The 20,721-nt window shown below is 42.6% G+C and overlaps 1 protein-coding gene and 1 long non-coding RNA gene across 3 annotated transcripts in view; one reads left to right on the top strand and one right to left on the bottom strand.

Annotated features, from left to right (window-relative positions):
- Positions 1-376: 376 nt before the first annotated feature.
- Positions 377-5,181, bottom strand: LOC132015587 (uncharacterized). The gene is made up of 4 exons (XR_009403726.1): positions 5,061-5,181; positions 4,018-4,054; positions 921-980; positions 377-686 (listed from the first exon to the last, which is right to left on the bottom strand). It is a non-coding gene; the product is annotated as an uncharacterized LOC132015587 (long non-coding RNA).
- Positions 5,182-5,257: 76 nt separating this feature from the next.
- The window catches only part of TEC (tec protein tyrosine kinase), a 140,863-nt gene continuing 125,399 nt past the window's right edge, over positions 5,258-20,721 (top strand). For both annotated transcript variants that reach the window (XM_059383564.1, XM_059383572.1), the window contains exon 1: positions 5,258-5,342. The gene's annotated coding sequence lies outside the window, so the exon portion shown is untranslated. The remainder of the gene's footprint in view (positions 5,343-20,721) is intronic.

The raw sequence follows: 20,721 nt of genomic DNA, 5'->3' as shown, positions 1-20,721 counted from the left end.
AAAGCAAGCAGGGTGGCATCTTCAAATCCCTTTCTTACCCTCTGACCTCTGCTTCTCTTATCACCTCTCCTTCTCTGACTCTGAAGCTCCTTCCTCCCTCTTGTAGGACCCTTGTGATTACACTGAGCTCACCTGGATGGTCCACGATAATCACCCCATCTCAAGACCCTTCACTTACTCACATCTACGAAGCCTTTTCATCATGTAAGTTAACATATTTTCGGGCTCTTGCGATTGAAGATGCGGACATCTTTGGAGTATGTTGTTAACTTGCAACTGAATCACATTTTATTTTATTATTTATTAATTTATTTAAAGAGTTTATTTATTTATTTGACAGACAGAAATCACAAGTAGGCAGAGAGGCAGGCAGAGAGAGAGAGAGAGGAGAAATCAGGCTCCCTGCTGAGCAGAGAGCCCGATGTGGGGCTTGATCCCAGGACCCTGGGATCATGACCCGAGCTGAAGGCAGAGGCTTTAACCCACTGAGCCACCCAGGCGCCTCCTAAATCACATTTTAAATGACTGACCTTTTCACTAGCAGGTAAGCTCTACCATAATGGGGATTTTTTTCAGGATTGTTCACCAGTGTCTTCTTAGTTTTCTGCTAATACAGTGGGGGGTCACATTTTCATGTCTGTCCCTGCTGAGAAGGCAGCTTCAAAAAGTCTTGGGTGTAGAGCATCCTACGCAAAAGGAACAGCAAGTACAAATACAACATTAGGCCAGAATATACTTTTTATTCATAGTAATAATAATGAATATAACATTTGTTGTGACATTGCTCATTTTATCTCAATTCCCATAAACTATCAAGTTGTTGATACATTGCACCCATCTGAAAAGCTATTTAGATCCTAATCCAAAACATAAACTGGCCAAACCCAGAGGGTTTCACTCAGTAGGTTTCTCATCTTTACCTTTGTATCTCTCTCTTCTGAGTGTTAACTGGTTTTACCTCTGTGCCTTCTTTTCTGACTCTGCAATTTAAAAAGTTTTTGCTTACTATTAAATCAACATAAAAACATTATACAAGGAAATATTAAACACAACAACAACAAACCATGTGGCACCTGGTTGGCTTAGTTGGTTAAATGTCTGACCTGATTTGGATGCAGGTCATGATATCAGGGTCCTGAGAGCAAGTCCTATGTCAGGCTCTATGCTCAGCAAGGAGTCTGATTGAGATTCTCTCTCTCTCTCTCTCTCTTTTCCTCTGCCCCTCCCCCACCTCAGGGGGCAGAGGAAGAGGGCAGGTGGGCACGCTCTCTAAAATAAATAGGTAAATCTTTTTCTTAAAAATATTTTTATTTATTTATTTGAGAGACAGTGAGAGAGAGCATGAGAGGCGAGAAGGTCAGAGGGAGAAGCAGACTCCCCATGGAGCTGGGAGCCTGATGCGGGACTCGATCCAGGGACTCCGGGACCATGACCTGAGCCAAAGGTGGTTGCTTAACCAACTGAGCCACCCAGGTGCCCCTAAATAGGTAAATCTTTAAAAAAAACAACAAAACCCATGATCGATGATTCAAACATTAATTTCTCCGCCAGATTTGTGTGAGTAAATGTGCCAACTCTAGAGTCACACTGCTTTATATTTATTTACATCCTAGCTTTGCCTCTCACTAACAGTGTGACTTTGGGTAAATTACTCAGATCTCCTGGGTTTCAGTTTCCTCATTAGTAAAACAAAAATAACAACCGTACCTTCATCACAGAGCTGCCGTGAAAATTAGATGAATTAAACTGAAAACAAAGTTTGGCACATAGCAACCCCCTCAATAACTATTAATCATTATTCTTTTTTTCAACCCAACAATTTTCTTCCCACACGATTTTTGTTCAGGTGCAATCACAGGATACATAAAGCATTGTGTTCTACTTTTTTCATTTAATGTTCACGTTTTTTTCCACATTCTTATTTTATAAATTTATATATACAATTATATATTTATATATATAATTTATATATTATTTTTAGTGACAGCTTGACATTCCATACTATTGTGAGTTTTGTTTAAATATTTCCTTGTAAAAAAATAAATATTTCCTTGTTATTGTATTATTATTAGTGAAGATCTCATAAGCATACTTTGTATTTGATGCTTTATTTAGCAATTGTTCCTGGAGTATAATTCTTGATTTTGTGTCCAACATTTAAAACTCATTCCTACAGGGGGCGCCTGGCTGGTTCAGTGGGTAGAGTGTACAACTTTTGACCTCAGGGTTGTGAGTTCAAGCCCCATGTTGGGTGTGGTGCATACTTTAAAAAAGCCTCTTTCTTTCCTTCTGTGTAGTTTCAAAGAAGCAACTGCTTTCAGTATATGTTGGAAAGAGAAGCAGATCTATCATACCAGCACAGTGAAGTCATTTTCTCTTAGGAACAGACTGTTGATAAAAGACTGATAAGGTCTATACTGTTTTCATCACTGCCATCATCATTCATTCATTCAACAAACATGTATTATTTAGGCAGGATGGGTTACGTCTTTTTTGAGTAGGAAGAGAGTTATAAAAGAAAGCCAGAGATTAAAAAAAAAAAGTGATGAGTTCTAAATACAAACATCATTTTATTTATAAACCTCCCACGCTAATTCCATGTGTCTTTTAATGCACAATGTGGAATGTAGGTGCAAGTTAAAGAGGCATTTTCTTCTCTCATGGAACTAAAATTATGTCAACCTGATACTGCTCATCTAAACATACAAATTTTACAGAAGCCATGGGGATATCTTGTAAGAAGGGAGTCCCTGTCTCCGAGAAGTGTACATAAATGCCTTTTTCCCTGTGCCTCAATATTATTTTGAAATAAATAAGACAGTAATGATATTGTTGGAATCTTCTCCTTGAAGGCAAAAGGAGAAATCTTTTAAGTTCGGCATGACCACATTCCTTCTTTTGATGAGGGCCTACTGTAAAAACTGAGTTGACCTAAACTGTATTCTGTGTGCTATTAAAGCTACTGAACTTTTCACATATGAAATAATAAAGATTAAATGGTTTTTTTTAGCCTACCACATCCTGAGTTCAGTTTTACACCTTCTCATCCGTGTAGCTGAAGTACTAGAAAAAAAGTCTCTCCTGTTGTCTTTATCTCTGTCTCTCTTCTTATCAACACTCTGCTAAAAACAATTGTCAGCACTCTACTACTTGCTTGGGGAATAATATACCCACAGCAACCACCTACCTACATTGATAACGTAATGAATGTATTCTTTAGGAAACAGTTTAACATTATGGAAACTATTTTAACTTCCATTGATAAGGAATTCTGTTATCTAGGTATTTTGTTTACAGATCCGTTCTCTCTGGTTTTCTTGAGAACTAAGAGGGATAATATAGACATTTTCCTCTCTTTTAAACTTTATGAACGGGTAATACGAGGATCTGGGTTTGCTGCCCTTTCAGTCAGACTTTGTCAACTTTGAGAACCTTGTTTCATTTCCATTAAGCCAGAAATAGGAGCCACCAGAGTACCCAGGGAGCACAGGCAAAGGGAATTGGAAATCAGTTATTTTAATCACCACAATATCAGTTAACCCTTTAAGACAGTGGCTCTCCCACCTTGTTGGGATCAGTTGATTTGATGGAAGTGTTAAGTCCTCTCACTTATACATATATGTATATGAGCATTTTTCTTGGGAGAAAACCAACTTCATTACCATTGTAACTCACTCTCTACACCTGCACATTTTTTCCCCATATAATTTCACCTCTGCTCCCTCTAAAAACACTGCCCTTGAGAAATTATGTCAATCAGTCAACAGTAGTTTCTGAACGGGATGAGGAGAAGGAGAGATGGGGGCTGGGAAGAGAGGGTAGATCACAAAACAGAACTTGACTAGATCCATTCTGAGTACAGGTCGTTATCCTCAAGGCTCCCACCAGAGTGAGAGAAGATTTGGCATCAGAAGGCCTTGCTTCAAATCTGTAGCATCTTCCCACCTCTCCCTTTCCCTACCCAATGACTTAGGTGACTCATTAAACTTCCCAACCCTTAGGATCCCTGCCCCTCACCTTGTAAAATGGAATGTTGTCGGACGTCTCAGGGTTACTGCATGGTCAAAGGAGAGATAACGCATGTTTTAAAGTCCCAAACAAGCAGGAGCCATAATAACTACTAATGTACTTGTCATTCCCTTAGCTTCATCTCCAGGTTGTCCCCTCATTGAGTGATCATGCTTCACTGTCCCCTTCTCAGAGAAGTCTCCAAGACCACTAGGTGCAAAGCAGCCTCACTGTCCCCACCACACTCAATGTCACCACACTGCTTTATTATAGTCAAGACACTTGTCATATGTGCAGTGTGGTTTCATTTTGTACTTGCTTCCTGCCTTTCTCTCCAGACTAGAATAAAAGCTCTTGGAAGCCAGAGCTCTTGTCTTCTTTTCCCCAGAACTGTCATAGTTCACCGCACACGGTGGACGGTCAGATTTCGGTGAGTCAGGATGGCAGTGGTTTAGACGGCTGACCCTCCAGGGGAGGAGTGCCTGGATTTAAATCCCAGCTTTTCAGCTGACTACGGCGGGTGACCTCAGGTTGGTTATTTGGTTATTTAACTTCCCGGTGCCTCCCTTTCACCGCATGTAAAATGGGTGATTCTGAAATAACGTACACTCTATGGAAATATTAATATCTGTTAAATACTAAAACAGTGCCTGGCACGCCGTGAGTCTCCTACGAGTGCTGTTTCCTACTCTTCAGTGAGTGAATCAAGTGTTAATACATTAATAGTGAGGGCACGTGACCCTTTAAGTGTACCAGACACGCGCCGATGCCTCCGGTTTGACAGAAAAAGACTTATTCTTGTCATAAAACTCTCGTTTCGCTCCACTGCACCGTGTCATCCGCCTGACCCGCCACCGCTTAGCGGAAGGGGAGGTGCAGCCCTACCCTACTTGCGACAGAGTCTCCAGTCACCCCCAGGTGACACTGCTCGGGGTTCTCCCGGGCCGGGGCCGTCCCAGACCTCGCGGGGCTGTTGTCCGGGGGTAGGAAGCCTGGGCCGAGGGAGTCCCAGCTCCGCGTTCGGGAACCCGAGGGACGCTCCTGCGACTTACCTGCGCCCCAGCGGGGTCGCGGCTGCCAGGACGCGCCGGCAACCCACTCCCGCCTCCAGTCTCAAAACCTCCGCAGGGCTCGTGGGAACCGGTGCTGCGGGCCGAAGCGAGCGGGGGCGGGCCGAAGCGAGCGGGGGCGGGCCGAGAGGGGCGGGGCGGGCCGAGGCGGGGCGGGGCGGGGCGGTCGTGGGCGGGGCCTGCGGGCTCCGGGCTCCCAACCCCGCGCTGCCCGCGGGACTTCACACCGTCTGCGGCTCCGCGCAGCCCGCGCGCTCCAGCCAGGTAAGGATGCGGCGGGTCGGCCGGGGCGGCCCCGGCACTGCGGGACTCCGGGCGGGAGAGGGTCAGGAACTGGCGCGAGGCGCGAGGCGGCTCTCCCAAGCCCAGAGACCGACCCTCCTGGGATGAGGAAGATTTTCTATTCTTCCTGCCACGGCAGGTGAGGGAGCCGGTCCACTCCGGTCCAGGAAGAAGGGACAGGTGCGCGCTCCCGCGTAGCTGCGGCTTCCTGGGCCGCCGCGTCTCCGCCCCTGGAGTTCAGGCGCTGGCCTCTCCCGAGGAGCACCCACCTCCTTTCTCTTTGGGTCCCAGGGCCGAGGCCGCCCCGCGCCAGGTTCAGCGTTGGGCTCACTTCCCAGCGGGGCGGCCAGGTTGGTTCCTCCTCTCTGACTGGGTGGCAGCGCAGTCTCGCTTGAAAGTTGGCACAGTCCGCAGAGACACTCCACGGTTGTACGTGTCCGAGTGCCTCACCCCACCAACTTCACTCCTTTTTTTTTTTTTTTTTTTTTAATCTGGGAAATTGTTTGAGTCTTGTAAACAGCTGTTCGGTGAAAACATGTATTGGAAAAACTAGGACCTTGATCTGGAGTGTGCACTTCTCCTTGGATCCTAAATTTGCTCTTGATCTGCTCTCCCACCCCTCCCCCCAAGAAGAATAGTACGTTTCTGTGTCCCAGGTTCGGAAACAGTCTCATCTAATGCCATTCTTTGGAAACTGGAATATTTGATCAGAAGGTTTGAAAACAACAGGATGGGCTGGTGGCTAAGTGGGTTTGAAGGTTATCCAAAATAGTTAAGTGTTTTGAGCATATACCCTGTATTTTTCCAGTGAGTGCCCATTTTCCTTTTAGGAAATTCTGAGAATTTGCTCTCTTTGAGATGATTCTCGCCTAAAAAGCTGAGGAGGAAGAAACAACCTCGACACACCAGTGGTTTTCCCAATTAAGTTTAGTATTTAACAGGTCGGTTTGACACTGGTAGCTCAGTGAGCAAGAATCATACGTAATATGGAATATCATGATTTAGACGGAGAAAAGAGAGCGGGTTGTCCTTTTCTTATTTTGTTTTGGACATACTTTTTAGTTCAGTTACGTTTATTCAGTGTTTTGGAAAGACCTATATACTTTCCCTGTACTGTAATTAATCTGATCAATTATTACTACTCTTGCCAATTCATGATGCTTACTGCAATGTGTTTATTTATGTTAATGAGTTTGATTCTTCCCACAAGGGTGTATATGTTTTGATTTCTGGAACTGTATAGGGTAAGTGTTGTAGACACTTGCAAATCAGTGCTGTGCTCTAGTTGGCAAAACCTTTGCTCCACATAGGTCCTTGAACTAAAATGTTCACATCTTCCCAAACAGAAAAAAATATAGAATGCTAATGTACTTTCAACCTGTTTTACTTATTCTGTACTAAGAGAGTCATCATATTTTCTCAGCAGCTACTACTTAAGGGCAGGGACAATATTTTATCGAACTGTGATAAAGCCCTGAGAATGGTAACCTTTGCTCTGTCAAGTTCAGCCTTGACAGGTGGTTGGAAGGGTCATGGGCAGTGTCTGGCTACTTTTATGCTTGGGGAGGAATTGTCCATCTCCCTGCCTTCCTCTGCATATCTGGAGTGGTAGAAGCCTGAGCCTTGGGGCCTCCAATTACACCTCTGCTTACTGGTTCCTCCAGGTTGGTCTAGTTGGTCCTTCTTCTCCCTGCCCCAGCTCTTCCAGTTTTGTGGCTTCTACCCTGACTCCACCCCTGCCTGGATTCCCACCCTTAGGGAGAATCAACTTATTGTTCAGGACAGAGAGGATAGGTCCACATCTGCCTAGTGCTGGGTCTCCCATGGATGCTTAGTAAATATCTGTTGAGGACAGTGCCACTTGCTTCAAAGCCCTTATTCTCTCGTGTTATTCAGTCTAGAGAGGTAAAGAGAAGGAAGTTGTACTTAGATCAGTAGTTTTAGGGGCCAGCTGCCTTGGATGGATTAGTGTTATAAAGGGAGACATTTGATTCCTTTAGAAAGGAGTGAAATTAGCTCATGGTTGTTGGCAACTGTAAAATTATCCTGTACCATGTGGTTATGGCATGGGGATAACTTCGTTGAAAAGAAGCCTATAAGAGAGGGGCTTAGTAGTTGTCTCAACCTGGACTTGCCTTTTTGTTTCTGCCCTAGCTCAACCAGTCCTTGCTTGGGTTTAATTATAACTATTACCTTCCTCACCACGTTTGGCTGCTCAGAGCTCAGATGGCCGTAGCTACTGAGGGCTAGATGTACAAAATTGCACTTTTTTTGCTTGGGAAAAACAAGGATGGAATTTTGCTGAGTTGTTATTAGGGAGACAAAGCGAAAGCAAATAAATGTAAAAATGCCTGGACATAGAAATCAACATGTGGTTTTTTTGTTTGTTTGTTTTTAAATTTTAACCTTTTAATCTAAATTACATTTTTTCACTCTCCAGAAACAATCCCTTGTAATTCTTTGAGCTGGTTATTTTGGTATTTGCTGCTTGCTACTATTTGAGTTCTGCAGTTTGAAGCATTATCTATTGACTTCTCACTGTGGAAGATGATGATGTGGCTCCCTTTATTTTTCTCACCCCCATCTCAACCACAGCTTCCTTATTTTCCCATCCTTGCAGTAGTAGTTAAACAGTAATTTTGGTTAGATCAATGTTCATAGCTAAGCCAAGCACAAGTTCTTGTTTTCTTTGGAGTTAATCGTTGTTTGTTCATTTATTTAGTTTTGTATGTCTGCATCATTAATTTGACCCAAAACTCTTGGCCAGATTTCCAAAACTTGCCTCAAATGTATCACGTGTTGTCAATTTCATTTTCCTGAAGAAGTTGTTCCTGAGTCTCCTCCTTGCCCTCATCTGGACCAGTTGCCCTCTATACATGGGGACCAGTTGTCACCCTGAAGACCTTTGTCATCATCCTGGGGATCCCCATCATTTCTCTCCTGTTGGATCTCTTGTTAAGCACATGTCTTGCTGCTCTATCTTGGTGAACTCCCTTGTTTTGGTAGAGCACATCTTCATGGAGCTTTTTGGAAAAAGTTGCATAGGATATGCTTTTTTATTTTATTTATTTATTTTTTTTGAGATGATGAATGCCTGGAAATAGCTCTTTTCCACTGACAATTGACTGTTTAGAATTTTAGGATGGGAATTTTGAAGGCATTGTTTCATTGCCTTCTAAGCTACGGTGTTGCTGTTGAGAAATTCAGAACTGTTCTGATTCCTCAGATTTTACCTTTAATTTGTGTATAGTTTACAAGCCTGCTGAGTTTTTTATGGAAGTTATAGAATTTTCTCTTCATCTCCATAATCCTGAAATTTCATGATGCTGTACCTTGGTATGGATCTGCTTTCATCCAATGTGCTGGGCTCTTTGAATCCCGAAACAGATCTTTCAGTTTGGGAAATTTTATTCAATTGACTAATTAATAATAATTTTCTCCCCTCCATTTTCTGTGATCTTTCTTTCTTTCTTTTTTCTTTTGAAGCTCTTATTTATTTATTTGCGAGAGAGAGAGAGGGAGAGAGAAAGAGCACACACAGGGGGACGGGGCAGAGTAGGGGGCAGAGGCACAGGGAACAGCAGACTCCTTGCTGAGCAGGGAGCTGGATGTGGTGTGGGACTCAGTCCCAGGACCCTGGGTCATGACCTGAGCTGAAGGCAGCTGCTTAACTGACTGAGTCACCCAAGTACCCTGTGATGTTTTTTTTTTCCCCAGAAACTCATATTGTTCATGTATTAGATATTTTGGAATAGGCCTCTAATTTTCTTATATTTTCTCCCCTAATATCTATCTCTCTTTTTCTTGGTTCTGCTTTTGGGGAGATTTCTCAATTTTATCATCGAGTCCTTCCACTGAGTTTTTAATAAGTATAATCCCATTTCTAATTATTTTAAATTAGAAGCTCTTGTTTCCCCCTGAGTGTGTGTGTATGTGCATGTGTGTGGTATAATGAAGGAAAGGAAAATTTTTCCTTTACCCTCAAGACCCAGCTGGACTAAGAATTAAATTTCAATGAGACAGATTAACGGGGGAAAAAAGTTTTGTTTCACAGGCACTGAGGTCCAATTATGAACCTGAGACCTAAAGAAATGACTAAAGCAGGCAGTTTTTATATTTTTTAGATAAAGAAACAGTTAAGTCTGTGAAGAATTGACAGGACAAAGAAAATTTTGGGAACTTTAATTAGTAAAGAAATCGAAACAGGATTTGGGTGCTGATAGTAAATGAGTAAAAAGTAACAAGGCTTGTTTATACAACCTTCTCGGATCTAAATTTCCCATCTCTGGCCGTAAGGATGTCTTTTTACCTTCTGGTATGGGAGGGCACCTTTCACATAGGAGATTTATTTCCTGCTTTCAGGGGACAGAGGAGAGTCTGAGTGTTCTTCTTGCATCGGCTGTCTCTTGGGCAACTTTTATTTAAAATAATCAATGGGGGGCGCCTAGGTGGCTCAGTGGGTTAAGCCGCTGCCTTCGGCTCGGGTCCTGATCTCAGGGTCCTTGGATCGAGTCCCGCATTGGGCTCTCTGCTCAGCAGGGAGCCTGCTTCCCTCTCTCTCTCTCTGTCTGCCTCTCTGTCTACTTGTGATCTCTGTCTGTGAAATAAACAAATAAAATCTTTAAAAAAAAAAAATCAATGGGCCAAAGTGACACATTTTGAGGTGGTCTCCTCTTGGCCCCTTCAATATCTATTTCTTCTTCTGTTTTATGGTTTCAGTGCTTATCTGTCTTTTCTCTGAGGATAAACTTTTTTTGACGGTTTTATCTTTCCATTTACAGACTCAGTTTCCCCAAGTTGCTTTTGTCTATTTATTCGTTTAGGTCTCGACCTTTCATCTTAGAGGTTTGCCTCCTATTTCTAATACCCTCTGTGGTCTGCTCACGTTTGAGTGGGGGTTTAAAAGCTGAAGATGTGTGTGGCCTTGTAGACTGGAAACTTCCCTGTCTGGTGATCTGGCTGGGGCTTTTATCTGGAGGAACTCTAATATCATTACTTCTTGGGCCGCTGAGAGTCCTCAGAAAAGGCTCTTCCACTTTCTCTGGATGGTGGCAGAGAGCCTGGCTGCCGGTGGTCTGGGAGCTAGGTGGAGAAGAAGGTTGGAAGTCTGAGCATCCACATGTCCCTATAACCCCCTCATGGTGTTTCTAGTAGAACGCCTGAGCTGTGTCTGATGTACCCCGTTCTGGAGACCCTCTCTTGGAGAGGAAGTGGGGGAGAAACTCCAGGTGCTTTTGCAAGGATGGGGAGAAAGCTACCTCCTTGCCCAGAATGGCCAAAGGGATATGGGACATCCAACTGCTTTTTAAAGCAGCTTTCAGTCCTCTCTATTTCTGCTCTCCCCTCTCCCCACAGGCAGTCTAACTGCCTTTAATTATGTAGCATTTTGGAGAAACCATGGTATGAATCGTGTTGTTTCTTGGCTTCCCCTCACCTCACCACGTGAGGTCTCATGTTATCATTTTACAGGGCTTTCCGGAGGGAGGTTTTGCTCAATCTGCCATTGGTGCCTTAACCAACGTCCACGAGAGACCAGTGAGCTTCAGCTATGGTGCTGCGCTGCTGTCTTCCTGCCTTGACCAGCAGTAAACTTTCTTTGTCCAATCCAGGCATATTCTCTCGCGGAACCCAGTTTGGACCTCAGAATTCTTCTTCTACCACTTTAAGCATCCACCACCAACCATTTACCCTTGTCGTGGGAGGCAAAACCTCTAGACCTAGCGTGGGTGGGACGGAGCTTACTGGTCATCGAGCCCTTGTTCCTGTTCTCTAGCTCACTGTGTCGAGGAGGACCCGTTCCAGCACCTCCGCCTCTGACTGTCTTACCTTTCAGTGAAACTCCCGGTAAGCCCAATACTGTAATCTGAAAGGCAGGCCTGGTGTTATTGGTGGCTGTGTGGCCTCTAATGGAAGTTACCACTATTTCCTTCTGGAGGCCGGTTTATCATACAATTGCTTTACCAGCAGAAGCATCCTCACTTCCTGTTTCAAAGCTCATGTCTTTCTTGGAATGTGCACCAAGTTCCTGTTTCTGGCTGGGCCATGCAGAAGAAATGACTGATCTATCTGGGACCTCGTGGATGATCAGAACTTTCCCAACCCTGTTTTACCAACTGAATCATTCCTTAGGCTTCTTTAATTCAGTGTGATTTTGCAGCTTTCTTTGCCAGTAGACTGACAATGTCAGCGGGACTTTATGCTTACATGTAGAGGAATGGGGAGAGTCGGCTTCCCCTGAGGGAGGGAATGCATTTTTCCCAAACCACCTTATCTGTGCAGAAAAAGCAAAGGTGTGTACTCCTGCGGTGATGCGGTGATGCCTATGCATCGGGAGTACGGAAAACACCAGCATCACTGCATCGGAGTGGGTGCAGCAGTGACTTGCTCTCTGGGGGTGACAGCAAAGGAGAAGGTGGTTAGAACACACCTAGCTGGAGCCCCCCATTGTGAACAGAAACGTAGCCAGTTGGAAGACCTGCAGGACTCATTCTTCCCTCAGTGCATCCAGGGCCATCCTTCTCTTTTCTTTTTTTAAAGGATTTTATTTATTATTTGTCAGAGAGAGAGAGAGCAAGCAAGAGAGGCTGTGGACAAAGGGAGAAGCAGGGTCCCTACAGAGCAGGGAGCCCAATGAGGGACTCAATCCCAGGACCCCGGAATCATGACCTGAGTGGAAGGCAGACTCTTAACCAATTGAGCCACCCAGGCATCCCCATTATTTCCTTTTCGAAATAGAACTTTTGAAGCCATTGCAACCTCTCTTTCCATGCAGTATGTTTGTCTCTTATGTACTAAGTGCTTCACCTAAGTTCTTTTTGTCTTCATAGCTGGATCGCAGACTCTCCTAGGGAAGAGTGCAATGCCTAAAAAATACCTGAAGAATGCACTGAATGAATTTTCCAGAGAACTGTGGACACTTAGCAGTTAGGGGGAAAAAAAAAGATATGTGGTCATAGTTATCCAAGTTGGACCCAATAGCCTAAATTCATTAAATTCTAAATTAGACTTTCACTTTACTTTTGCTGTATAGACTGAAATGTGGATCATGTATATTTTCCCAAGTGCTGATAACATTCTTTTTTTTTTTTTTTAGAGATTTTATTTCTTAAGTAATCTCTACACCCAACTCGGGGCTTGAACTCAAAATCCTGAGTCACATGTTTCATCGACCAAACCAGTCAGGCATTGACAACATTCTTAAAACGACAACACAGATTACTACTAGTACTACTACTGCTGTTTTCTCCCCGGCCTGTGTATTTTCTCTTAGCATAGTGTTGTGATTGTCTTGGTTCTTATGGCTAAGAAGAGTGGTTTTTGGAGGAGGGAGGGAAGTATGTGCTGATTAGGTTGTCTAGATGGGTGAGTTTTACATTTATAAAGGAGAAAGATCTCTTTGAATTTTAGCAGTGTACATATATTTCCTTTTGTAACTACATGTCATTCGTTTTTTAAAGTTAAAAGCTTTTGAAATTATTAGCTTACAGAGTATCAAAGTGACAGATTTTCAGTTGTCTTTTACTGTGTAAGATACTTATAATGTAGAACTCTCTGTCAAATATCCTATTCCATTTATCTGCAATATTTGTGAAGTTCTATCCTGATTTCATAGGAAAAGATTTTAATTTTTCTCTATCCTGAATAGAGTTCCAATAATGTCGTTCTGTTACTATTTCCTTAGAAACTCTCATGTCCTCATGTATCTCCCAGTATTATGTTTCAGCCACAACCTGTGTAATCTCCACATGACTGCCCCAAAAATGAAACTGTGGCTTTTTTTTTTTTTTTGAGATTTTTAAATTTATCTTCGAGAGAGAGAGGGAGAGAGTACATCAGTCGGTGGGGGTTGCAGAGAGAGTGTGAAGGGGAAGAAGCAGATTCTCCTTTGAGTGGGAGCCCAACATGGGGCTCGAAGCCCCCTCAACTTACAGAGATCAGGACCTGAGCTAAAATCAAGAGTTGGACACTCAAGGTGCTTGGGTGGCTCATCCGGTAATCGTCTGCCTTCGGGTCAGGTTATGATCCCAGAATCCTGGGAGTGAGTCCAGATTGGGCTCCCAGCTCAGCAGGGAGTCTGCTTCTCCCTCTGCCCTTGACCCTGCTCATGCTTATGCTGTGCTCTCTCTTTCTCTCACTCCCTCCATTCTCTCCTACCTCTCTCTCTCTTTCTCTCTCTCTCTCGTGCACGCATGCACACACTCCCCCTTCTCAAATAAATAAATAAATTCTTTTTTTTTTTTTTTTAAAGATTTTATTTATTTATTTGACAGACAGAGATCACAAGTAGGCAGAGAGGCAGGCAGAGAGGAGGAAGCAGGCTCCCCACAGAGCAGAGAGCCTGATGTGGGGCTCGATCCCAAGACCCTGAGATCATGACCTGAGCCGAAGGCAGTGGCTTAACCCACTGAACCACCCAGGCGCCCCAATAAATAAATTCTTAAAAAAAGAGTCAGACCCTTCACTGACTGAGCCACCCAGGGTCTCCACCGTCATGGCTTTTTTTTTTCCCCCTACAGAGGAGTGATTTCAAGGTTTATTTTTCTGCGGATCTAATTTAAGTGTGCAACGAAGTTGGTTGTTACCATTGGGGTTGTTTTTGTTTCATAGAAGGCAGTTGGCTTTCTTTTTTATTTTCCTGCCTTGATTGATAAAAATGTCTGATCCCTTAGCCAGGTGGTTAAGCAGAAATACAATTCAACTGAGTTATGAGTGAATGAGATATATAAGTTGAGGTGTGAACGCTTCTTAATTTTTTAAAGGATTGTCAACTTACTGATCACCCATTGAAACCAGTTATAGAAGCACTGCTTTAAAAAAATTCTAGGTCATAGGTTCTGGAGTCGTAGCTGAAAGAGGGTTTTGGGCTCTCAGAGCCGGTGGCATATCCTTCCATCTTGCCTAGAGTAAGGATAAATCCTCGGATGCCACAAAGGTTCCTCAACTCTCAGAGTGATCTGTGGACTCTCCCTGCCATCCTTATAAAAAGAAAATGTTATTTTACATATACTAACTATTTAAAAAAAATGTAAACAGTGCTGAAGCCTACAAAGAAATTTATTTTATTTTTTTAAAGATTTTTATTTATGTGACAGACAGAGATCACAAGTAGGTAGAGAGGCAGGCAGAGAGAGAGAGGAGGGGAAGCAGGCTCCCCGCTGAGCAGAGCCCGATGCGGGGCTCGATCCCAGGACCCTGGGACCATGACCTGAGCCGAAGGCAGAGGCTTTAACCCACTGAGCCACCCAGGCACCCCAAGCCTACAAAGAAATTTAAAACAACCCCAAAAGCATTCCAGAGAAAATCTTGGTGAATCCCTTTCAGTCATCTCTATCATCATTTGGCTTGTTCAGAATCTTCAGCAAATTTCTAGAAAATAATTAACTTGAGCACTGCAGGCAACTGTTTGTGTAACTCCAAGTTCTATAATCTTTATATATATGCAATATATGTGCACTATACATATATGCATTTTATATGTATAAGATATATTTATATGTATATATGCAGTTACTTTTTGAGATTATAATTAGTTCAGGCATAAAGTTCTTTGGTAGCATTATTTCATATAGGTATTTTCTTGTAGCAATAATTCTCATTTTTAATAGAGAAGTGATTATCTTGTCAATATATGATATACTTGATATTCTTCCATGAAGCTCCCAACTGTCTTACTGTTAATGCCTCGCTAGAAGGAAAAACAACCTTAATTTGACAATGACAAGTCCTTGGTACACTGTGAGTCTTCTTTAGCATATGAAAATCCTTTTGAAACCTCCCTTTTCAGGGTGCTTAGGTGGCTCAGTCGGTTAAGCTTCTGGCTCTTGATTTTGTCTCAGATCCTGATCTCCTGGTCTTGGGATCAAACCCCTCATCAGGCTTCCTATTCAGTAAGGAATCTGCTTCTCTGTCTGTCTGTCTGTCTCTCCCTCTGCCCCTCCCCACTGCTCATTCTCTTTCTCTCAAATAAATAAATAAAATCTAAAAAAAAAAAAAAAAAAGAGAGAGAGAGAAAGGGTTAAAAAAAAAAAAAAGAAACCTCCCTTTTCCTTACCTCCCCCAGCCCCATAGTATATAGTCAGCCACCTCTCATAAACCCAGTGAAGCAGCTCTTTCTGCCCATGGATCCTTTTTCCAGGCTTTAATAAAACCATTTGGTACCAAAGAAAATCAATCAATCAATCAATCACACACACACACACACACAATGGTATTTTGGACCATTCGTCAATTTTTACACAATTGGGGTTCTTTTCTTTTTTTAAGTAAGTAATGTTGTTATACTTTTTTCCCTTTGGGGGATTATTTTCTTGGGGAGTTTTTCCTCAAAATACCACTTTGGGGTTCAGGATTTCTAACTTCTATTAGTCATCCTCAGAAGGGCACAAAATAATTTAAAAAAGCTCACTAGCTATATAAAGCTATCTAAAGGTACTCCTGGGTGGCTCAGTGGGTAAAGCCTCTGCCTTCAGCTCAGGTCATGATCTCAGGGTCCTGGGATCGAGCCCTGCATCAGGCTCTCTGCTCAGCGGGGACCCTGCTTCTCCTGCTCTCTCTGCCTGCCTCTCTGCCTACTTGTGATCTCTATTTGTCCAAAGAAAAAAACACCAAAAACAAAAAAACAAAACAAAACTATATAAAGTTTCCATCATTCTCTTTTTTGACCTTTCAGATCAACTGTATTTACTTTGTGTGAAGACACAAAGTTTAGGGGGAGCTAGTCAGGCTATGTTATGCACCAAATTGTAGATCAGATAATAAAGCCAGAGTAACCCAACAGGTCCATTTGCAGAGGCTGTGTTCCAGTCGGTGATGTCTATAGCTTCGTTTTGTTTGGTTGGATGTGGTAGGAAAAGTTTCCAGGGATCAATAACAAAAGGTGGAGAAGTCGTTATGGTATCTGTGGAACAACATTTGACCATGGTACCTGGCCTAGAGTTCATGAACCTTTGTGTAAGCAGGGGAAGGCATTATAAGCCCACAGGGAGCTCCAACCCGCCCACCCATTTCCCCATTCTTGGACTGTAACAGGAAGTGTGGGGGGGGGCGGGCAGGACAACCAGCAATGTGAGGGAATTTTGCGTTAATATCTTTCTTGATAAAGAACCAGAGTAGAGTGGATTCCTATTCATATTTTTCCTTGACATCTTCCTGTCTAATGTTTAAAGCTTGGGCTAGATTTTTAAGTCGGCTATTAACTGGTGTTATGTTCCCATGCCTCAGGTTTTCCACCTATTAAGCAAAGCATAATGACACATAATTAACAGTCCACTTCAGAAAGATTCATGGCCTAATGCTTGTAAAGGACTTTGAGCTTTTCAGAGTGTTTTATACACATTCATGAATAATGAGATGACTTGCTCTGTTTAGCAGAGGGCATCTATATTATGCCCATTTTACAGATGAGAAAAGTGAGCCTCAGAGGATAATAGCTTCCTGAGAACAAGAGGGTAAGTTGAACGTGCTCTCCATGACACTTTTCTTGAACTTTGTGGAACAAATGGAACCTAAAATAAATTCTGCCGTGAGTGTGTATGTGATGGGAAAGTGGATTTTACACTTTTTAAGCAAATACAGCCTTTTGGGGGGGGTAGGCATAGGCTACTCTTTTGTCAGGGGTGATCATGTTTGACACATTCACTGGAGTTCTTAAAGAGCATTAAATAATTATGGAAGCTAGATATAAACCATGATTTTTGTTTTTTCCGTATTTTATTTATTTATTTGACAGAGACTGAGAGGGAATAAGCAAGGGGAGCGGCAGGCAGAGGGAAAGGGAGAAGCAGATTCTCTGCTGAGCAAGGAGCCTGATGCAGGGTTCGATCCCAGTACTCTGGGATCATGATCTGAGCCAAAGGCAGACGCTTAACCTACTGAGCCACCCAGGTGCCCCAAACTGTGATTTTCAAAGTAACTTTGAAAAGACTCCGCACAAAGGTTGTTAAATAAAATGAGTCAGTGGGAGTTTGGAAAAATATGTTTTTCTGAATCAGCAGTGAGGGGTGGGAACAAACAAAACAAAGGCTAGGCAAAGATAGACATTTCCTCGAACGCAAATGTTAGTAAACTAGTCTAATTATTATTTATTTAAAAAAAATGAACAATGTAGAAGAGGGAATACACAGTGTAAGGTCCCAAGTCACAGTCAACATGAACATATTGGGACACTAAAAACCCAACTGCTGGTCTCAAGTCCATTCAGTGGTGAAGAAGGCATTTAGGTAAAATGAATTTATTAACTGTATATGCAGATGGGCATTCTAGTTTTTTGTTTTTGTTTTTGTTTTGTTTTTTGTTTGTTTGTTTGTTTTTTGAGCAGGGAGCTCAACCAGGGAGCTTGATCCTGGGATTCTGAGATCATGACCTGAGCCAAGGGCAGACACTTAGCCGACTGAGCATTCTAGTTTTTACTCAAGAAAGAGATTCAGATATGATTGTGAACTCTTAACTGAAGAGATTCACTAAATGTATGACTTGGAACAAAAAGGCTAGTTAAATCTTAGGTATTGCTACAAATAATTCAGAAATGTCATTTTACCTATTTTCAGATTACAGCATCTAAGATAGTTTCATCAATGTACCCTAAAGATGTAATGGACTTAGAGAAAAGCAAACATATCTGTTGGTGGCAGAGACAATTGAGTAAAATACTCTCATTGAATCCTTTGGTCCAGAGAGATAAACACGTAGGAGACACACGGACAGTTGCGCCCTCTGATGCCATGGCAAGTGGAGCTCGGTGACACAGGGAGACCATTTGTTTGTACCTTCTGTTCCCAAACATTTTACTACCAGCCCCCAATAGTTAATGTTTTTGAGCACATATTTTATGTGCCAGACTCCCTGTGGGGCTCGTTACATGGTTTAGCTCATTTAATACCCGTCCCTCCCCCCATAATCCAATGAAGCAGGCAAGATTATTTCCAACGTTCTACAGATGAAGAGCCAGAGGCTCAGAGATTCAGGGAAATTTGACCTAGTGGTGGAGACAGAGTTGAGAACAATACAGTCTGGCTCAAGAGGGTACAAGCAAAACACACTAGGTGAAATTTATTTTCATAGTATATATTTTGTGTAGCTCAATATAGAAGAAACATTATAATTTCACCGTGTAATCCTACAATGATTATTAATGAGATGTCAGAAACAGCTCAGGAGCTTGATGATGAGTAATAGGACCCAGGATAGTGCAAGGCCAGGCAATGACTTCCATAGTGCGTGGATGCTGTAAGATGTCGTCCTACCAAACAATAAAGTTGCAGCTCATAGAGAAACATTTTATACTGCTTCAGTTTTAAATTTTAAATTGAAATGAACTAGAATGAAGTAAAACTAAAAATGTGGTTCCTCATTGGAACTAGCCACAGTTCAGGAGCTCAGTAGCGATCTGTGGCAAGTGGCTGCCATATTGGATGGTACAGCAGAAGTTATTCTCTGTCTCCAAAGGGCCCTGGACTCCCAGACACTCCATCCCCACCCCTCTACCCTGACCTCTGTGAGTCCCTAACTCAGCTTCCTTGCCTCTGTCCAGGGCCAACATGTACAGTTGTACAGGTTATGCACTGTAAAATTCTGGGATGTCATTCACATTGGAGATATAGAAGATTTGTTCATTTACTGTGACAGGTTATTTGAAAATGGAAGTAATTATTTTTCTTTTTGGAAGTAAAGTTCTTAAAGGAACTTTTTTCTAACTCATGCAAAGGCATTTTTGGGGAGGTGATTGTAGTTCTTCTGTTTCTGATGTAGGAATGATGTTAGGGGTCAAAGCCGATGGCCAAGAAAGAATTCTTGAGATGAGATGTCTTTGGTGCAGAAAGGTAGTTTTATTAAAGCATGGGAACAGAACCCGTGGGCAGAAGGAGCTGCACTGGGGTCATGAGGAGTGGCCCATTATATACTTTAAAGTTGAGAGGGGATTAGGGATAGTGTAAACCTCTCTGGTATTTTGGAAACAAGGTTTCCAGGACCTTGAGGGGGCTAGCTATTATTAGGAAAAGGTCATTTATTAGTGTTTAGTAAAAACCCTATCATGAGACTTTTCAGATGTATATCGGTAGGTCGTGTGCTTGGACGATGATTGCCAACATGTATCTTGGGGGGTAGAGATGAGGTTTCCAAAGGAATTTTTTATGTTAAAGTAGACTTACAGGATCCTAGGGGTTAGGCTAAGATTGCCTTTTGCCCTTAGGAAGTCTTAACATCGAGGCAGCTGGGTTCCTAGAGGAATGTCACTTGGCCTTGTTCAAGGATTTGTCAATGGGCTGTAGGTAGTAAGGAAGCATAATCTTTTCTCTTCTGCCTTTGTTTCCCACATGGTATCTTCTTAGCATTCCAACAGCTGGGCCCAGGCATTATTCTCTTGTTTTCTCAGCCCTGAAAGTAATGAAGTAGCGTTAGTCAACCCTTCCCCTGCCCCCCAAGTAATGTCACACAGAATTACAGTCTTCCTTGTAGTTTACCTCAGAGCTGTATGTATCTTATTCATGAGCACAGTGGGTGCTCGTGATGGTGTTATTTATTTAAATACTGATTTAAATAGTGTTCTTAGTGTCACTTAGGCCCTTGCATTGTGTCCTCAGTTGCCCTTAATGAAACTTGACCCAGAGCTGATTATCCAAGTGCTGACAAGGTTCTCTCTTTCACCGAGTCACAATTCACCCTTCATGTGGTACCCTTGTTCTAAATAATAATAATTGTCATTATTGTTAATTATTACTCATAACAGCTACCATTTATTGATCACTTTGTGTCAAGCATTGTGTCTATCTAGCAATTTATGTGCATTCTTCCATTCACTCTTTCCAAAGATCTCTAGGAGGTAGGTGCTATTTTTATCCCCATTTTATAAGGAGGAAACTGAGGCACTGAGAAATTAAGTAATTTACTTGAGGTCACACAGCTAGTAAGTGTCAGAGCTGAAATTTAAAACCAGTTCTGTCTGACTTCAAAGCCCTATGATGTGGAACTGTTGGGGTTCAGAGCCTACGGCCAAGAAAGAATTCTTGAGATGTTTTTGGTGCAAAAAAGTGGTTTTTATTAAAGCATGGGAACAGGACCTTTGGGCAGAAAGGGCTGCCCCGGGATTGTGAGGAACGATTGATTATATACTATGGAGGTGTTGGGGGTAAAGACCAAGGGAAGTTTGCGAAATGACTATCATATGCAAAAGACTCACAGGATCCTGGAGTCCTAGCTATTGGCCAGTTAAGGTTGTTTTTGCCTCTAGCAAGACATTAACCCTAAGATCGGGAATTTTCTGGAGGAATGCTCTGCTTCCTGTCTGCCTCAAGTGTTTGCCAACGGGCTCCATAACACAATAAAAAAGAATGGGAAAAAAATTAAGGACATTTAATTTTATCTA

Source organism: Mustela nigripes, chromosome 1 (genome assembly GCF_022355385.1).
Source record: "Mustela nigripes isolate SB6536 chromosome 1, MUSNIG.SB6536, whole genome shotgun sequence".
Lineage (NCBI taxonomy): Eukaryota > Metazoa > Chordata > Mammalia > Carnivora > Mustelidae > Mustela > Mustela nigripes.
This window is presented reverse-complemented; position numbering and strand designations above follow the sequence as displayed.